General features: G+C 43.1%; 1 pseudogene; it reads right to left on the bottom strand.

Moving 5' to 3' along the window:
* Window positions 1–8,036: 8,036 nt before the first annotated feature.
* Window positions 8,037–9,323, bottom strand: LOC127090897 (ruBisCO large subunit-binding protein subunit beta, chloroplastic-like; annotated as a pseudogene).
* Between the last annotated feature and the right edge of the window lie 9,037 nt (window positions 9,324–18,360).

Below are 18,360 nucleotides of genomic sequence, written 5' to 3'. Positions count from 1 at the left end.
CACAGAAGCTCAAATCGTTACAAACAATTATGTTTGCAACAATGCTATCAAATTGTTCAATAGTGACATCGTGATCCACATATGCCACGTCCAACACCCTCTGCAAAGCTTTACGGTGTGGCTCAGAATTCATCAACAAAGATAGCACAAATATCTTTAATGGAGTTTGTAGCATCTGATCAACAACATTATATTCGCTCCTTTTGATGAGCCTTAGCATCTCATCACAGTCCTCTTTCAAAATGCCATGCTGGCCAACCAGGACAGTAGTTTTAACAGGTTTATCAACAACAGCAGGGTCAACGCCCTTCATAACAAGTGTCGGATTTGAAGAAGAAGAAGTCCCCACAGGGCCGGCAGGATTAACCACAACAGTTCTCTTCAAAATGTCTTCATGCGGTTTCGACGGCGCCGAGAAAACACGACCACTATGGGACACACCACTAACATCTGAGATACTCACAACAGAGGTGGAGGGAAATGGCACCTCATTCCCATCTTCTAACATAACTGCGTTATATCTATAGGGAACAACCTTATCTGATGAATACGGGACAGGGCCCGCTGGCTTACTCACAAGAGATGGCGACACTTTCTTTTTGCTGCCATCATATTTGACGATAAAAGGCTCTGGTATTCTGAATACAGGAGAAATTACATCAACTTCATCCTCATTGCGATTCTGAAGTATTTCGATCATACCCTGATCCAGCATCTCTTGGATGCCCTTTCTAACTTGACGGCATCCTCATTGACAGTTCACACCTGGCACCTGTCATGGTCATGCTCATAGTGATTGTATCCACACAACAGTTTGTGCATCTCAACCAAAGATTGCCTGATATCATTGACATACAGGAGTTTATATTTGCCAGGGCAACCCTAGACCATGTTAACTGCAGCTTTCCCCTGCTCGGGCAATGGGTTCTTCTTTACATTAGGACCTACTTCCTCGAAAAACAAAATCCCACTTCTCACAAGGTCTTGCACCTTGGTCTTCAGGGGATAACAATTCTCCACATCATGTCCGGGAGCACCAAAATGATATACACAATGTAATTCAGGCTTGTACCACCACTAAGGGTTGGTCGGTACAACAGGAGGGTCTCGTGGAGTAATCATTTTTCTATCAATCAAGGACGGATAGAGTTCAGCATATGTCATTGGAATTGGATCAAAAGTGACCCTCTTCCTATCGTAGTTGGTACTGGTGTTATTGTTGTTTCGAGGCTGGTAGGCCTGTTGTTGCTGACGATGTTGTTGTTGATATTGTTGTTGTTGATGATGATGATGATGAACTTCTCGAAAAGCAGGTGCTATATGAGCCAATTGGTGTTGGCTAACGGCAGGACGCCCGTTCTTCCTCTTCACAGAGGGTCTTCTATTGAGATGAGAGGACACAACATGTGCCTCTCCCTCCTTCTTCTTAGCAAAGCCCCCATATCTCTTTGCTGAAGAGCCTTCATCGTTAGATAGACGTCCTTCATGGACTCCTTCCTCTAGCCTCATTCCCATATTCACCATTTCGGTGAAGTCCGAGGGAGCACTGGCAATCATCCTTTCATAGTAGAAAGAACTTAAAGTCTTCAAAAAGATCTTCGTCATTTCTTTCTCTTCAAGGGGTGACACTATCTGAGCAGCCAACTCACGTCACCTCTGGGCGTACTCTTTGAAAGTCTCCTTCTCTTTCTGGGACATTGCCTTCAGTTGGTCCCTAAGGAGCCATATCCATATTGTACTTATATTGCTTGATGAAGGCCTCACCAAGATCGTTGAAGGAGCGGATGTTCGACCTCTCCAGACCCATGTACCACCGGAGAGCAGCACCGGACAGACTGTCTTGGAAGTAGTGGATAAGAAGCTGATCATTTTCAGTTTGGGTTGACATCTTGCAAGCATACATCACAAGATGGATGAGCAAGCATGTGTTTTCCTTATACTTCTCAAAGTCAGGCACTTCGAATTTTACAGGGATCTTAACATTGGGCACATGGCACAACTCAGCAGCACTCTTACCAAAGAGGTCTTTACCCCTCAAAGTCTTCAGTTCCTTGCGCAGCTTAAGGAATTGGTCTTTCATCTCATCCATCTTCTCATAAACATTTGGGCCCTCAAACGACTCAGAATTATAGATGGTGTCTTCAACTATTGGTAAAGTATGCACAACGGGAGGTGGCACAGAAATGACCGGGCTAGATGCCGGTAGAGAAGCGAGAGTTGGAGCAAAACCCTCAGGCACAAAATTGGTAGGCATTCCTCATAGCAACCTGGCTGGCATAGTAGGCGCAAAATGATTTGTTGCGGCAGGCACAGTTGAGGAAGCTACCTTAGATATAACCGTCCTCGCGGGAGGAGTTGCAGGAGTTGGCGACGATTGGCTCTAGGCAGCCAGCACTGACTCCATCATGGCAGTCAGCCTAACCATCTCATCCTTCAGTTCCCGATTCTCTTGCTCTAGATGCTCCATTAGTCATGGAAGATTCGCTCTGGTGTTATACCGGTGCGTCAGCTTGTCTTCAAAATAAATGAAGAGCAAAGAGTTAGACCACTGAGCTTGAACAAAACCTGCTTATGCATATGATGCATGCAATGTTTGTGCATATGATTCGTTTTTAATCAGAGGAACTTTGTAGAGATCTATTTGCAAATATTTGGAAATATTAATCTTTTAAGACATATATGGAATAATATTTGGAAAATTTTTACACCAATGAAGAAGTACAGTTTTGGTAACCAAATATAATACAAGAGGAAAGGAGAATAAACATCCTATGGATCCCTAGAAACAATCGTCCAAAGCTCTCGAGACTGGAAGATAAGCTGCACGAAGCCTTTTCACCTCTCTCTCATAAGCTGCTTCCATATCAGCCTTCTTCTTGACGAGTCGATCATACTTCCTCTTGCAAAACCTGGATGACTGAGGAAGAAGAGAAGTAACCACATCATCAGGCTCATCAATAACCTGATGCTCTAGAAATTCTATCACAGCATCCTTATCTCTGAGTTGCTGAAGTAGTTCTTCCCGCTCACGAACCCAAGCACGCGAACGGTCTTCATCTCTCAACTCCTCTACTCCTTGGTTAGGAAGGGCTGAAGGCCCAACCATAACCATAGGTGTAGGTCTCGGATAGTTTTAAGGCATGCGGTACTCAAGCGCTCTCTTCCTCATCCAAGAGGTGTAGGGTTCCAAAGCAATACAATTCTTTGGACCAAGCTCCTTCCTTCCCTTCCTATGGAGTTTGCGCTAGGTGCAGATGTCGCAACCCAAAAAATACGGTCTGCGAAAAAAACAACCGGCGAGAAAGAAAATGACAGAAGAGTCGCCACCGTGCGTTATTTATCCCAAAGGAGGGAAAGGAAACGCTCGAAGTAAACCTGGAGAAAGGAAAGGAAAAGACAAGGTCTCGCAACCAAATCTTGGGTTCGGGAGTCGATTATGCGAAGGGAAGGTATTAGCACCCCTACGCATCCGTAGTACTCTACGGGATCCACTCTTGTTGTTTCTTGTCTAAAGGGTGTGCGTTTATCTAATGTACTATTTACTAAAAGAAAGGGTCAAAGAAAATGACTCGCACGGATGTCGCATCCACTGCATACGTATCTCATCTGAATATGAGAATCAGAGTCTTCGTAGCTCGGCTACCTAGGGGTTAAGGATAAGTGTGCTCGCTAAGACATCGTGTCTTATGCCTACGTATCTCATCGGGAATGAGAATCAGAGCAAAACGTAGTTCAAACTAACTACGGGAACGAAGGGTCTCGATTGCAACTAGGGCAAGAGAAAGGGAAGGTCTCGATCGCAACGAGGGCGAGAGAAAGGATCGCAACAAGGGCGAAAGAAAACAAGGATTAGTTGTTAGTCGTTAGTCAAACTCGGCAAGACATCGCATCTTGTGCCTACGTATCTCATCTGAACATGAGAATCAGAGTTGCCGTAGTTCGGCTCACGCACGCCAAACAAACAAAACACAAAAGCAGGCAAACATGGAGCCTGAATGCCAATCACTGGACTTACATCAGCATCCGAACCAAAACACACGCAAAAAGGCAAACGTGGAGCCCGAATGCCAATCACTGGACTTACATCAGCATCCGAACCAAACACACGCACACTGGAACCCGAATGCCACTCGATGGACTTACATCAGCTTCCAAGCACACAACAACCAAACAAGTTAATAGGGAGTCGGGAACTCGAGCCTATAACTGTCAAGCACACACAAAAAGAAAAAAGAAAGGTGCCCGGAGTGGTCTCGCACGACCACCTGCCTACATACCTCGTCTGGAACAAGGATCAGGGCGATGTAGTTCCCCTACATAGGGGTTGCCATCTGAACATGGACTTACAAAGGAAGACACCAGTTGTGTCAAAGGAGAGTGGGCAATGTGTCCACGTCCTAGCAGTAGGTGTCGCAGCTCGCTAAATCGAGTCTTAGGCAGTTACCTCTTTGCAATAGAACGGGCTATATGCCACAAGATCGGAGACGCTCGGAAAGGTCTAAAAGTGGGGGAAGCTCTGCCCTAGAGTTGTCATGCAATATGTACTTAAGTGTTAGGATTTACAAATGGGAATATCTACCTAATGTTAGCATGCAAAGAATATGGGAATTCTACCTATGTTATCATACAAAAGAAATAAGGGAATCCTACCTATGTTATCATGCAAAGGGTTCTATCTAATGGGCGCTACCTAATCGGAACAAGAATCGACGAATGGAGCAAGGAGAAGTGTTAGGGATAAAGGTAGATGGCGATGCATGAAGCAATCGACTTACAAGGTTGATGGCGATGCATAAAGCAGTCGACTTACAAGGTTGATGGCGATGCATAAAGCAATCGACTTACAAAAGGGTGGATGAATACGTGCTGGTTCTGTTAGGTTTTGAAAAATGATTACTCGACGTTGGATCGAGGTTTTGATCTTGTTTTGAAATGGTTATCGAATGTTCATTTTAATTCTTGTATTAACAGATGAATAAAGAATGAAAGAATATTATACATTTCATGGGAGAGGGATACATTTGTTATGAATGGGGGTTGTCATGGCAATCAAAACAATATAAGTATATGCCTCATACACCATACAAATAGGCCACAGTTAATCAAACAGTTAAGATATAAACAAGTATATAATCGAATCAAATAATCGAATAATGAAATAATAAAGCATTAAACAATGTATGAGTGTAAGTGCAAAGGAACCGGCTCATTGTAAGAAAGCCCAAGAGTAAGCTATGTGAGGTTGATGGCGATGCTTAAAAAGCAATCGACTTACGAGGGTGTGAAAAAAGGGCTCGATATTAAATCGAGAAAAGTATGATTTTTTATAAGTTTAAAAATGGTTTTGCATGCATGATGAACTTAATAGACAACAAATCTATGATTAGGGGTGTTCAAAACCAAACCAACCCAATAGAAAACCGCAAACCAAACCAAACCAAATCGAAACCGCAAAAAACCGCATTTGGTTTGGATGCATTTGGGTCATTTTTTAACAAAACCGCACGGTTTGGTTTGGTTTGCGGTTTGTATTTTGCAAACCGAACTAAACCAAACCAAACCGCATTATGTTACCATCTAAACTTCACTTATCCCACATCCAATCCAAAACTCAAACCTAGTACGTCTTAACCTTACCATTACAAACGATTTTCTCTTACTCACACTTAGGGTTTCAATTTCAATCTTCTTAAATATTTCCTAGTAGTACTGCACATTCTTTTCGTCTTCTTTGCCATGTACATTTCACCTTTTCTACTCGAATATGTCCTCTCTTATGTTCTTTCTTTTTCATATTTTATATTATTGTTTTATCTTCTAATTACATTTTTATCGCACATTTTTTCTCAATCTCGCATCTCTTATGATTTTTTTTCATCTTCTTTAATCTCTCTTCTCATATGTTTTTTATGTTTTATTATAATATTTTTGATATTATTTTATGCTACTATTTTATATATATTATTTATTCAACTTTTTTCTAATCTAATTTTTTTGTATATTTAATGAGAAGTTTTTCTCTAAATATGATGAGTTTTGATGTTATTTACTAATGTATGAATGGCTAAACACAAAGTTACGTTGTTCTCTATAGGTGTATGTATGGCTAAATAAAAATATTGTAAAAAACCGAACCAATCCAAACCGCATTGATTTGGTTTGGTTTGGTTTGGTTTTATTTCTAAAAGCCAACCGAACCAAACCGAACCGCATGCTTTTTTCTCTTGCGGTTCGGATGATTTTTATGGTCAAAATCGCCCAAACCGCACCGCGAACACCCCTATCTATGATAATGAAACTATGAAAAATAATGAAGCATAAACATAACAAAAAAAGATATTAACAAAATACTAAAAGAATAAAAAATGCAAAAAAAATGCCACTCATGAGTATTGAACCCACCGCACTCAAGAATAAGATACTACCCTTCTCCACCAGACCACTCATCATCAGTTGTCATCTAGATAACAACTTAAACATATAAACCAGACTAGATTGGAAAAAAAACAAAAAAAAGGAACATAAAACAAACAAAAATGAAGGTCTGTTGGTTTCTTTTTTAATGGGGGGTAAGTTAAAAATATGAAAATAATTATTAACTAAACCTAAGAATTCTAAAAACCTTAATATTTCCGAGAACCTGTTTTATTTAAAAATGAAATAAAAATAAATAAATAAAAAAAATAAAAAAAGGAAATGATTTGGGGGAGGGTACGAAATCCAGGTTTCGTTTGTCTTCCTCGAGAAGACAGACTTCTTTCTCTCTCAAACTCTCATCGCGTCTCTCCTTCACGCCCGCTCACTCAAAATCACTCGTCCCCAACCTTTACTCTCTCCGTCCCTCAATCGTTCCTCACTTCGGTCATCATTTTCAACGAACTCGCCTTCCTCAGTCTCTCTCACTTCTCACAACCTCAAACCCAAAGACGCAACAGTAAAGAGATTCAGAGGGAAGACAAAATGGTGCTCACCTTTAGATGTGATTCGGCGGTGGCAGCTAGCTTGCAATGAGCTCTCTTTGTTAGGTTTCAAAGTTCCCCGCCGTTTTTTGCAAACAGGTTCGTCCCCTTTATCGTATTAGGTTTTCTTTTGGTGGTCGCCTCCTCCTCTTTCTGTTGCTTGCCTCTCACCCCTCTTACTGATTTGCTCTCTATTTATCCTCTGTAAATTAGGGTTTGGGATTTGGTCTGTGCTGTTCAAAAGGAGTAAATCTGCAAAGCAATTTGGATGCTCAGAAATTGGAGTGGTCCTCTTTGTGCTAGATTCGAAAAGGTAAATATGAACCCATGCTTTCTCCCTCTGTTTTTGTCCTAATGCCAATTTGGGATATTTGGTAATTTCTACAGTTTTGACTAATGAGTTTGTGTTTTTTACCGCAGGTTACCATGTTCCCATGAGCATTTTGGTCTATAACCATGGAGTTGGATTGTTGTATTTTGGTAACAAGTGAATTGGTTCATAGATGCATGAAAGCTTGCACTTGAAAGCCTTCACATATAGAAGCCAACAGCCTACGTCTAACAAGGTTCAAAAGTTAGGTTGGATTACCATATGATCTTGAGAATCCCTTAGACAATACTGAACTTCTTCAGGATCAATTAGATTACCTTCCAGATTTATGCAAATTTCAGTATGAAAGCAGTGGCTTATTTATAATAACCACAACGGAGCCTGTTTTGGGTTGTTCATATTGCTGCAGCAATTCTTAAGACAAAATAATGCAATGGTTGTAGTGTGGAATCTTAGGAAGTGTTATGTGAAGCAATTTGAGGAAGAAAGGTAACTGCAGGAAGCACCGTCGACTTCAATACGCATGGCATAGTTTGCTGTCCTGGAAAAGTTTACCGGTTTACTTTGTGTTTTGGTGTATCACGATTTTCCATTGATTATGATGTAGCAGTGTTAACTGATGCAAATTGTTGGCAATGTTGCAGGATCGGTGCCGACTACAACGCTCAATTGTGTACTGGTTTGAGGCAGCTCACGTCATAATAAATGGTAAGCTTCCGAAAACAGTTTCGGTCTTGATTGCTGCTCTGGTTTGATGCCTATTCCATCATGGGCGAATTCCATCAGTAAACCGGAAAATTAATGCATTTCCTTAAACTCGTTCTGTTTCCGCAGGTTCGGTGGTTCCCTGCAGAGTAGCTCTTGGTTGCATCCACCTTGGAGGAAAGTCTGAGCAAAGTGCACCCACCACCAACTACAATACCCTCTTCAACAGCTGCCTTTGTAGCATTAAGAGCGTCTTCAACTCTCAATTTCTTTTCCTTGAGTTCTGTCTCAGTTTGTGCACCAACCTGTATGACAGCCACGCCACCAGACAGTTTTGCAATCCTTTCACTTAGCTTCTCCTTTTCATAATCTTGTTCTGCAGCCTCAATTTGGTTCTTAATTTGTGAAACTCTCTTGGTAACGGCTTCCTGGGTACTTCCATCACCAGCAATTGTGGTTGTATCTTTGGTTAGAACAACCTTGGCAGCAGTGCCCAGAACCTCATTCCCAGCTTTGTCTAAGGTAAGGCCAACCTCCTCTCTGATAACAGTACCCCCGGTCAAATTGGCAATATCATCAAGGTACTGGCTCTTGCGTTCTCCAAATCCAGGAGCCTTAAGTGCTGCAATCTTCAGTGATCCTCTAAGTTTATTCACAACAAGAGTTGCTAAAGCCTCTTGCTCAATATCCTCTGCCATGATCAAAATAGGGAATCCATTTCTAATTGCATCCTCGAGTATGTTTAATAAGATCCCTTGCATTGGTTATCTTTTTGTCAACAAACAGTAACTTGCAGTTTTCAAATTCAACGGTCATTTTTTCACTGTCAGTAACAAAGTAGGGGGAAAAAATATCCTTTATCGGATTGCATCCCCTCAACAACATATAGACTGTTTTCAGCACTCTTTCCCTCCTCAAGTGTCACAACACCCTTTCTACCAACCTTGCTCAATGCTTCGGCTATCATATTTCCTACTTCATGATTGTTCCTAGCACTGACTGTTGCCACATCAGCCAATTCACTATCTTCAACCTCTTTTGACATCAGTTTAAGTTCAGCTACAAGAGCTTTTGTTGTCTTCTCAATTCCACGTGCGATAAGCACAGGGTTTGCACCAGCTGCAACAACCTTGACACCTTCTGCAATAAGACCCTGAGCCAAAACAAACAGAAGTAGTGGTTTCATCACCAGCCAATTCATTCGTCTTGGAAGCGGTTCTTTTTTGAATAATTGTGTGTTTTTTTTTATTTATTGCAGGGATATAGACTTGTAATATTGGAGGTCTTTTTGCATTGCAGATTTTGAAACATTGTTGCTGAACTACCATTGCCTTGCCATGTACTTGTTGTGTTTGGACTCTGGCTTGCTGATGATTGCAGCCTCATTGTGGCAGGTCAATTTGTGATTCTCATGCATTTGGTTATGGTGCATTACTTGGTAGGTTTATGTGTGTTGTTGCTGTTTGGTGGTAGGCTCATGTTGATGCAGGATTTTTATGACTTGATGGATCACTACAGTAGCAGGGCAAATGCAGCATGATGGAAGTTAATTGGCAAAGCAAGATTCCAAAGGTTCAAGGTGTGACCATGTTGACATTAAAGTGAAGAAGCCAAGCACAAGTGGTTAAACCAAAGATGACAGGGACATGGATAATGTCATGAGAGTTAGGACTAGTCATTTAGTGATTAGGGATGACCAATGGCATAGGGTTGACTTTGGTCAAAGTTGACCAAAAAGTCAACTGTTGACCAAAGTCAACAATTGGTTAAAATTCAATTTTATTTGCATTTTTCTTGTAAATGGACAAATGATTGATGATTGTGGTGAAAATTAGGGCTTTTGGGTTTTGGGTGACTTTGGTCAATGTTGACCAAAAAGTCAACTGTTGACCAAAGTCAACAATTGGTCAAAAGTTGTCAAGACTTGTACCTCTTTTTTTTTATGTAGAATCAAATGTGATGGTTTAGAATGATGTGAAATGAATTGAAATGGTTTGAAATTTGTTTTTACAATTGGTTTATTTTATGACTTGAATGCTTGACTTTGAAAAGAACATGACTTGACTGGTAGTATGTGTTAACAAGGCCATGAAATGATGGTATAAGATTAGGATTTGAAAGGGATATTCATGAATCAAGTGGCATGATTGGCAATTGGCTTGTGACACAAGAAGGTTGGTTGTTTGGATGACCAAGACCATATGTGCATGAACAACACCATGACTTTGGACCGAGACCAATCCTCATATAAAAACATAAAAAATTCAGGAGCAAAATCGGGGTATGACAGTTGCCCCTATTTAAGCGTCTTCAACTAGAGAAATATGAAGCAGGATGTTCTTCACATGATCATAGTGGGAGATGGTTAAATACTAAGAAGACCCGGATTTTGATCCTGAATCCCTATGAAATAATTAGCCATGCCTGTCAGAAACGGCAAAGAAGCAATCCCAAAAGAAGAATCCATCTGGTATGGTGAAAATCGGCCTGAGTACCGAAACAGCAAGTTGACCTGAATACCAAAATAAATGGTAACACAGGAATACCCATGGCCTGAACGCCGCACTAAGCATCGGAATATGAGAGTATCAATGTTGGTTTGATCACCGGAAATCTGGTCTGAACACCACTTCGGTCTGGAAATCGGAAACTGGCCTGAACCGGAAACTTCTTCGATCTGAAAATCGGGAAAGACTGGCTTGAATGCCACTTCGGTCTGGATACCGGGAAAACTGGCCTGAATGCCACTTCGGTCTGGATACCGGGAACTGGCCTGAATACCATAAGTTCTTCGTCCTGATTGTTGAGAACTTCTTCGATCTGGAAATCGGAAACTGGCCTGAATGCCACTTCGGTCTGGATACCGGGAAAACTGGTCTGAATACCATAAGTTCTTCGTCCTGATTGTTGAGAACTTCTTCGATCTGGAAATCGGAAACTGGCCTGAATGCCACTTCGGTCTGGATACCGGGAAAACTGGTCTGAATACCATAAGTTCTTCGTCCTGATTGTTGAGAACTTCTTCGATCTGGAAATCGGAAACTGGCTTGAATGCCACTTCGGTCTGGATACCGGGAAAACTGGTCTGAATACCATAAGTTCTTCGTCCTGATTGTTGAGAACTTCTTCGATCTGGAAATCGGAAACTGGCTTGAATGCCACTTCGGTCTGGATACCGGGAAAACTGGTCTGAATACCATAAGTTCTTCGTCCTGATTGTTGAGAACTTCTTCGATCTGGAAATCGGAAACTGGCCTGAATGCCACTTCGGTCTGGATACCGGGAAAATTCTTCATGTCTATCAGCATCGGCGAAGATAACAAAACAGTGATACGTGAGCCGGCACGCATGCCAAAGACCTATGCTGGGGATAACAATCGAAAGATTGACCAAAGAGTGCATGAGATATATTATCTATAGCCGTCAAAACGTAGATAATACACTCGCATGGAAGATTATCCATAACCGGGTTGTAGGTTGTTAAATGGATAAACGACCGAAAAGAAAGGCAACGGGGTACCAGACTAGGTATGCAAAAGATGACCAATCAAAAGAGGATAAAGTTGCTTACTCGGAGCAAATACCCAAAAGAAAGGGGAAGACCCACTGGGGACAATACTGCTTGATCAGGGCAAGTATCCAAAGGGGACAAGACTATCAATACCACAAAGAGGGAATTACATCTACCGGTTAGTAGGCAGAAAACCACGGAAAAGTAACCAGTCATCGATAGGATGAGCACACAGGGTTAACTCCACCAAGGGGATGAAAGTGGGATTTTACAGCTACCAGTTAATAGGTAGAAAACCACAAAGATAGGACTTACAACTACCGGTTTGTAGGTAGAAGCCAACAAACATCATGAACCACAAAGGTTACCTCTGCTAGGGGGTGAAAGTGGGATTTTACAACTACCAGCTTGTAGGTAGAAAACCACGACGATAGGACTTACAACTACCGGTTTGTTGGTAGAAGCCAAAAATTCCGCTGAGGATGAGATGAATGAGTGCCGGTTAGTGAGCAAACATTCATTTATGCCCCAGAGAAGCACAAGAGACAGCCAACAAAGAAAACCAGTTTAGGATCGAGCCAAAAAGGCAGACTGAATCAGGACTCATCTTAATGAGGAAAGAACTCAATAGGGAAAACCCATCCCAATGTGTGTTGGGAGGGAACGGAAACAACCGTCATCCACGAGGATGTAACTCAGTGGGGAGCGCAGAAGGAAATGGTAGACACTTTCTGCTTAAGGGGTCGACTTTATATGGAGAGATCAGACACGCCCACATATGCTAGGGGAATTGAACCAAGCTTGCAAAATGATGCCAACTTCGGGGAGTAACACTGCTGGGGATACCCACTCAACTAAGGGGTCACTTGTTGGGAAAACACCAACTTCTCAACCATGCTGATGAACCCAATTCTGAAGCCGATCCAATGGCGCGATGCTAAACTCTTTCCAACAACCCAATCTCGGCTGGTCACCACGGCCTAGGGCTAATGGACATGTTTGCAATGTTGATGCATGAGTTTTTTTGTTTTACACAATGCCCCATGATCATGGAAATGCTATGCACTAATGATGCAATATGCTATGCTTATCTAAATGATGAATGCATAAACACACGTCTCCTCCAGAGACAACACCGGGGACCTCCAGGAACTGTGCTGAGGATCTTATAACCACGTCAACTTCCACCCTGCTGGGGAAAGACAAACCTTGCTGGGGATGCACTCCATCGAACCCAAACTGCTTGGAGATTACCCTGCTAGGGGAGGCAACCCATTCTTATCTCTACTGGGGATGATTTTCTCCAAACCCGATCCGCTTGGGGATCTCACTGAGGGAAAACCATCAACACAAACCCTACTGGGAAGGCAGTAACCTTCAGGCTCGCTGAGGAGACACTGATCTCAAATCTGTTAGGGAGGTAACCCTATCACACCTACTGGGGAAATACAGCTTATTAGACACGGAACACCTGTCGAGTCGCCGAATTGCGGCATCCATCGTCCACCCACAGTGTCGGCTCTCCCTCTTTTACGAACTCCCAGACGCTTCTGGACTTTTCTGCTCCATCATCTTGTATTCCCAATCTCGTCAGTACTCCACGGAGATCGAACTCCTGGTATTCATACAAACTTTCCAATCATCAGACTTTGAAGAGTCTTCTTGATTAACTTTCCAGGACTGTCGTCGTAATCCTTCACTGTCTTTTCACCGTTCAACTATCTCTTGCCCCTGATCAGGCTCTGCAGCAGGGATCGTTAGATAAAAGCGTGCCCCAGGTATGCCCCAGGTGTTCCGATATTTCAACGCCTAAGTCACTCAAACTTCCGAATAAGATTTCCAGATTTCAACCTCATAAGCATGCATCGGAAGGGACCTCTATGTTTCAAAATGAAAATATTCTTATCAAAATAAACGGATGTTTTCGTAATCAAAATGGTAATGACACAAAAACAAAATTTATTTGACCGAACACACGCTTTATTGACTGGAATAAAAGATGGCTCACAACCGAGCAACACACAGGAAGCAAACCCTGGAAAGAGGTGATTGCACACAACAGAAAAAACTCTATCCTAGTGGCAATGTGAAACCATGATCTTATCGGGTTCCAACTCAGTTACACCTCATATGTCCTCAAGACTTTCCGCACTTTCTGTCTTCTGAACAAGATGCTTCCGATTTGTCTCTGTTGGAGATTCTCCAAGTCATCATGAGCACAAACGATCATGCTAGACGCAGTTGTTCGTTTCATTCCCTCTTTTTCCTGGACCGCCCTTTCGGGTTTCAGTCCACCGGGATACCCTTTTTTGCCCAAGTCGCCCTTGTGGGGTTTTCGACTTGCCGGGTGTACAGTTCTTTTCTTTTATTATCCCTAACTTTTGCCCGAACCTTTTCTCTCTTTTTTTTGGTTCGCCGGGATGCCCTTTTTTGCCTAGACTCTTTTATTCTTTTTGTCCAGCGGGTCTCTTTTTCATGAAGTATCTTTTAACTGCGTCCGCATTCAGAGGGGATGGAAAATCCTCATCGTCCGTGGTCGTCAGCAACAAGGCTCTGTCAGAGAAAACCCTTTTTAACCACGAACGGACATTCATAATTGTTTATCCACTTGCCCCACGATCGTCTTGAGGAGGAAGGATCCTTTTCAACACCACATCTCTTCCATGCTACCCACGAGGTCGCACTTCTCGGTCAACAACACGCTTCATTTACTGGGTACAACTGCCCCATGACAAGTAACTGTCAGCCTCTTTTCTCGATCAGGCTCAATGCGTTATACCGAGTCCTCATCCACTCGCCCTTTTCTAACTTCTCATCCATCCGGACTCTTCACAATGAAATCTAGCCTTCAGCAGGCAATACCACTTCCATCCCATACCGCATGAGGAAGGCGTTGCCCCAGTAGATGCACGTACCAAAGTACGACACTCAGGATACCAACTTCGTACTCAGCCACTATCATTGGTGCGTTCACATGTTATCGGGGAAGCACTAGCTCACTCTCTTTAAACTCTCCCCATCAGACATCAAAACCCGTTCGGATTCGGGGTCAGGCCCCTCCTTCGGGATCGGTCACTCTCAATCTTTCGATTCGAGTACCTCGAGATGCCCTCATCAGGGACTTCAGACTTCCTTGGTTGACAATCATCAGTGGGCTGTTGGGCGAGATAACCATACAATACCCCCCTCTTGGTTGCTTTCTAGGAGGTATACTGAATATCGTATTCAGTCGACATCACTTGCCCTCTCACAACCCGTCCGTTCGATGCTAGCTCCTCAAGCACATACTTGATCAGATCCATTTTGGACATCCACAAGGTGGTATGAACCAGCATACACTGTCTCAATCGGCGAGCAGCCTATGCCAAAGTACATCAAGTTTTCTCGAGCAGTGAGTGTATTGTTTCACAGTCGATAAACTTTTTGCTTAGGTAAATTGCGTGCTCTTTTCGACAAGACTAGTCATACTGACTCAATACGCACCTCATAGACCCCTTAAGGGCTGTCAGGTACCAGATTAGCAGTCGTTTCTTCCCCGGAAGGTATCAGAATCAGAGGTTCTTGCTACTCATTTTTTCCTTCCATGCCCTTGGGCCGTCATTATTCCACCTGACCATTTGATTTTTTTTGTTTTTGGTTCAGGCGTTTCTTGCATTGTTTTTTTTTTTTTTTTTTTTTTTTTTGCAGGATCGACCTCGATTCCTCTTTCATTCGCAACATGCCTCGGCAGCTTGCTGGACAGCACCCCATAAGTGCGCTAATTCGAACTCAACAGTATGAGTTATCTCTACATGTCAAACAACTTGATCCAACGGATGCCCCTCTTCTGCTTGGGACTTTGCCATCATGTCATCAACATGGCATTTGCTTTCACGATGAATCATATCATGAAACAAAGTCACCCTAGACTTCTGATATTTGGCACCGGCCTTCTCGATACTGAACGACATCACCTTATAACCAGACGGTGCCCCTTGTGTGATGGACATGGTTTACTTCATATCATCTGGCAACAATTCAATCTGGTCTCGGCCAAGAAGCCATCCATGAAGATAAACTGAGCATTATAATCAACCAATACCTCGTTGTGACGTACCGGGAATTCATCTTTCAGATTAGCCCATCTCACATCTCGACAGTCCACACACATTCTCATCTTTCAGCACCGGTTTCCGCTTCCCTGGAGGACAGTCTTCTCTCCATGGTAACTCGTGCCTCCACAACATTGGTATCTTACCTTGGTGTATCTAGATACAACCAGGCGCACATATACCATCCTGTTCTTGACTTGCCTCTGAAGCGGCCTCAAAATTCGCTTTCTGACCTCGGCGGTGCTTGGAGCAACAATTCTGAGCACTCCTCATGCGGTTGAATCATCTTCTCCTCTGGCTTCAATGACCCGGCTAATTCCAACAAATCACAATCTTCTTCGCCTTCTCCTTCGGTATGATAGATCGAATTGTCGAAGTCATACAAAGGTGTAACCAAGTTGTTATCGATGAGATCAGGAGGGTAATCACTTTTGAGGTTGGAACGAGACAAGTTCAAAAGAAAAACGAAAAACATTGCCATTTTTATTTTTTTAAACTGTAAAAAATGAAAAACAGGGAACACCGCTTTTAATCACAAAAACATCCATTTATTACTGATGCAAAACGTTGCAAAATGAAACACATGAGATGGCCCTTACAATGGACCAGTACGTTTCGGGCAAAACGTATGGCTTTCATGCAAACAGAATTAAAACAGAAATACTACACTTCCGGATGAGCGACAGTGATGCTTTTGGAGGCCTTCCAGTTGCCTGGTACGCACGACTTTATCCACAGCTCGAGCTCGCGGTCGCGGTCGATCTCTTCACTCACTGAACAAGCATGATCAGAATCCAGCATTCCTGCACTGACAAAGATGTACGGTGGACGACGTCCTCGGTTTGGTCTAGACGACTCTTGATCTGGATAACCGATCCCAAACATGTCTGCCTTCACCACTATGTCAATGATCCTGCCCCAACCTCGGGCCTCTTGGTTCTTCACCACCTCTAGAGCTTGTTTATAAGAAGAAATGGACAGCTTCTTCTCTCTCTCGACAACAAGAGCGCTCTCCACCTGGACGGTTTCGATTGCTTGACTGGGTATTTCAAGTTTTCCAATGTCCATTTCTACTTCTTTCATCTTCTGGGTCGTGTCTCCCATCAATACACACCCCTCTGTGGCAACGGCTGCACAGCAATTATCAACCACAGGGAAGACTCCATCCTGCACCAGAGGTTTTGGGACCACAGCCAGTGGAACCTTTAGCTGATCTTCCTCAGTCATCTCCATTCCTTTCTTGACCTTTTTCACCATCTTCACTTTTACAGGACCCTGCCTGGGTACCGGGTTGACATCCCCATTCATTATCTGGGCCAAGCTGATGGTCTTGGAGTCCACCATGTCTTGGACGACATGCTTGAAAGCTCTACAACCCTCAACACTGTGCCCAGGTGCCTCAGAATGGAATTCACAACTGGCATTCTCATCATAGTGTGCAGGCCTCTTCTGTTGTGCTATGGGAATCAAAATCCTTGGCTGGACTAACCCCAAATCCCTCAATCTCCTGAACAGAAGGGTGTAGGTCACAGGTGGCTCCTCAAACTGACGATCTTCCTTCTTTCTCTCCTGGCTCCTAGCTCTCGGTGCCTTCTGTTGAGGTGGTGGTTGTTGCGGGAGTACAGGTGAGTTACCCACAAGAGTGGTTACAGCAACAACATAAGGATGATAACGATCCTTACTGCGTTCTTTCTTTGCCGGCACACCACTTGACTCAACCTCCTTTTTGAGCGGACCACTGTCAGAGAGTTTCTTTGCTACCGAGCCAGAGGGATTTGTTACATCGGATGATGGAGCCTTTCCCTGAACTTTCTCCTTGATCATCCAGCTCTCAATCCTTTCCAATCTCTCAGACATGGCTTTCTGTCCCAAGGCAAGCCCTTGCACAATACTGAACAATCCCCTCATCATCTCTTTCAGTTCAAGGATGTCGGCGTTGGGAAGATCCATCAGCTTGGATTTGTTGAGTCTGACTGTATGTCTGAATGGAAGAGCTATGCGCACCGGTTAACACCTTCAAAACAGCAAATGGGTTAGTATGACTCACGCATGCAATGTCTATCCGTACCAGGAATATTCCTTTGATTTTGGTTTCACAGAGACAGATAATTTTTCATCAATAACATTCTGACATCTGGATATCTCTCAACCAGAATCTTAATCAAAAAGTGGACCCTGAGTACAGATAGATACGAGTTAAATGCAGATGAATGCGATGCAAATGCATGAATGCAAGTCACTGCGCCACCAAGTCCTCTAAAGACCCATTCTCTGAACTAGTCACAGTCATCGGGACTAAGTCACCATAAATCCGCCTTGGGGAATTCCGAAATAAACGGAAACGGAGATTACATCACTATCATCATAGGAACATCCACTGAACGGATGACAGTCAGATCCTCTGAACAGGTACTTTCCAAAATCAACCTGGGGGTCCGAAATAAACGGAACCCATTGATAAACCACGGACAGAACTCCGGCGTCCCAGAAATAAATGCCCATAAATTTGGCTGAACCAAAGTCACCATCACAGCACCACTGGCAGAAACCGTATATGTAGAGATCAAACCCTCCCCCTCACTGGTAGGTTCTAAGAACAGAAGTTTGTCAGCTTCAGCCCTTCAGTCGAGAATAATACGTTTACCACTGAAGGTTTGGCATTATTACAGGATAAAAGACCTTTGCTGACTCCCCTCAACAGGATATCCTAAAGCAAGTTCCCAGTCTCGGGGTCCTCGGATTGAGCAGCGAGAATGCGCCCAC

Source organism: Lathyrus oleraceus, chromosome 1 (assembly GCF_024323335.1).
Source record: "Lathyrus oleraceus cultivar Zhongwan6 chromosome 1, CAAS_Psat_ZW6_1.0, whole genome shotgun sequence".
Taxonomy (NCBI): Eukaryota; Viridiplantae; Streptophyta; class Magnoliopsida; order Fabales; family Fabaceae; genus Lathyrus; species Lathyrus oleraceus.
The sequence above is the reverse complement of the archived record's forward strand: the minus strand, read 5'-3'. Positions and strand labels throughout refer to the sequence as shown.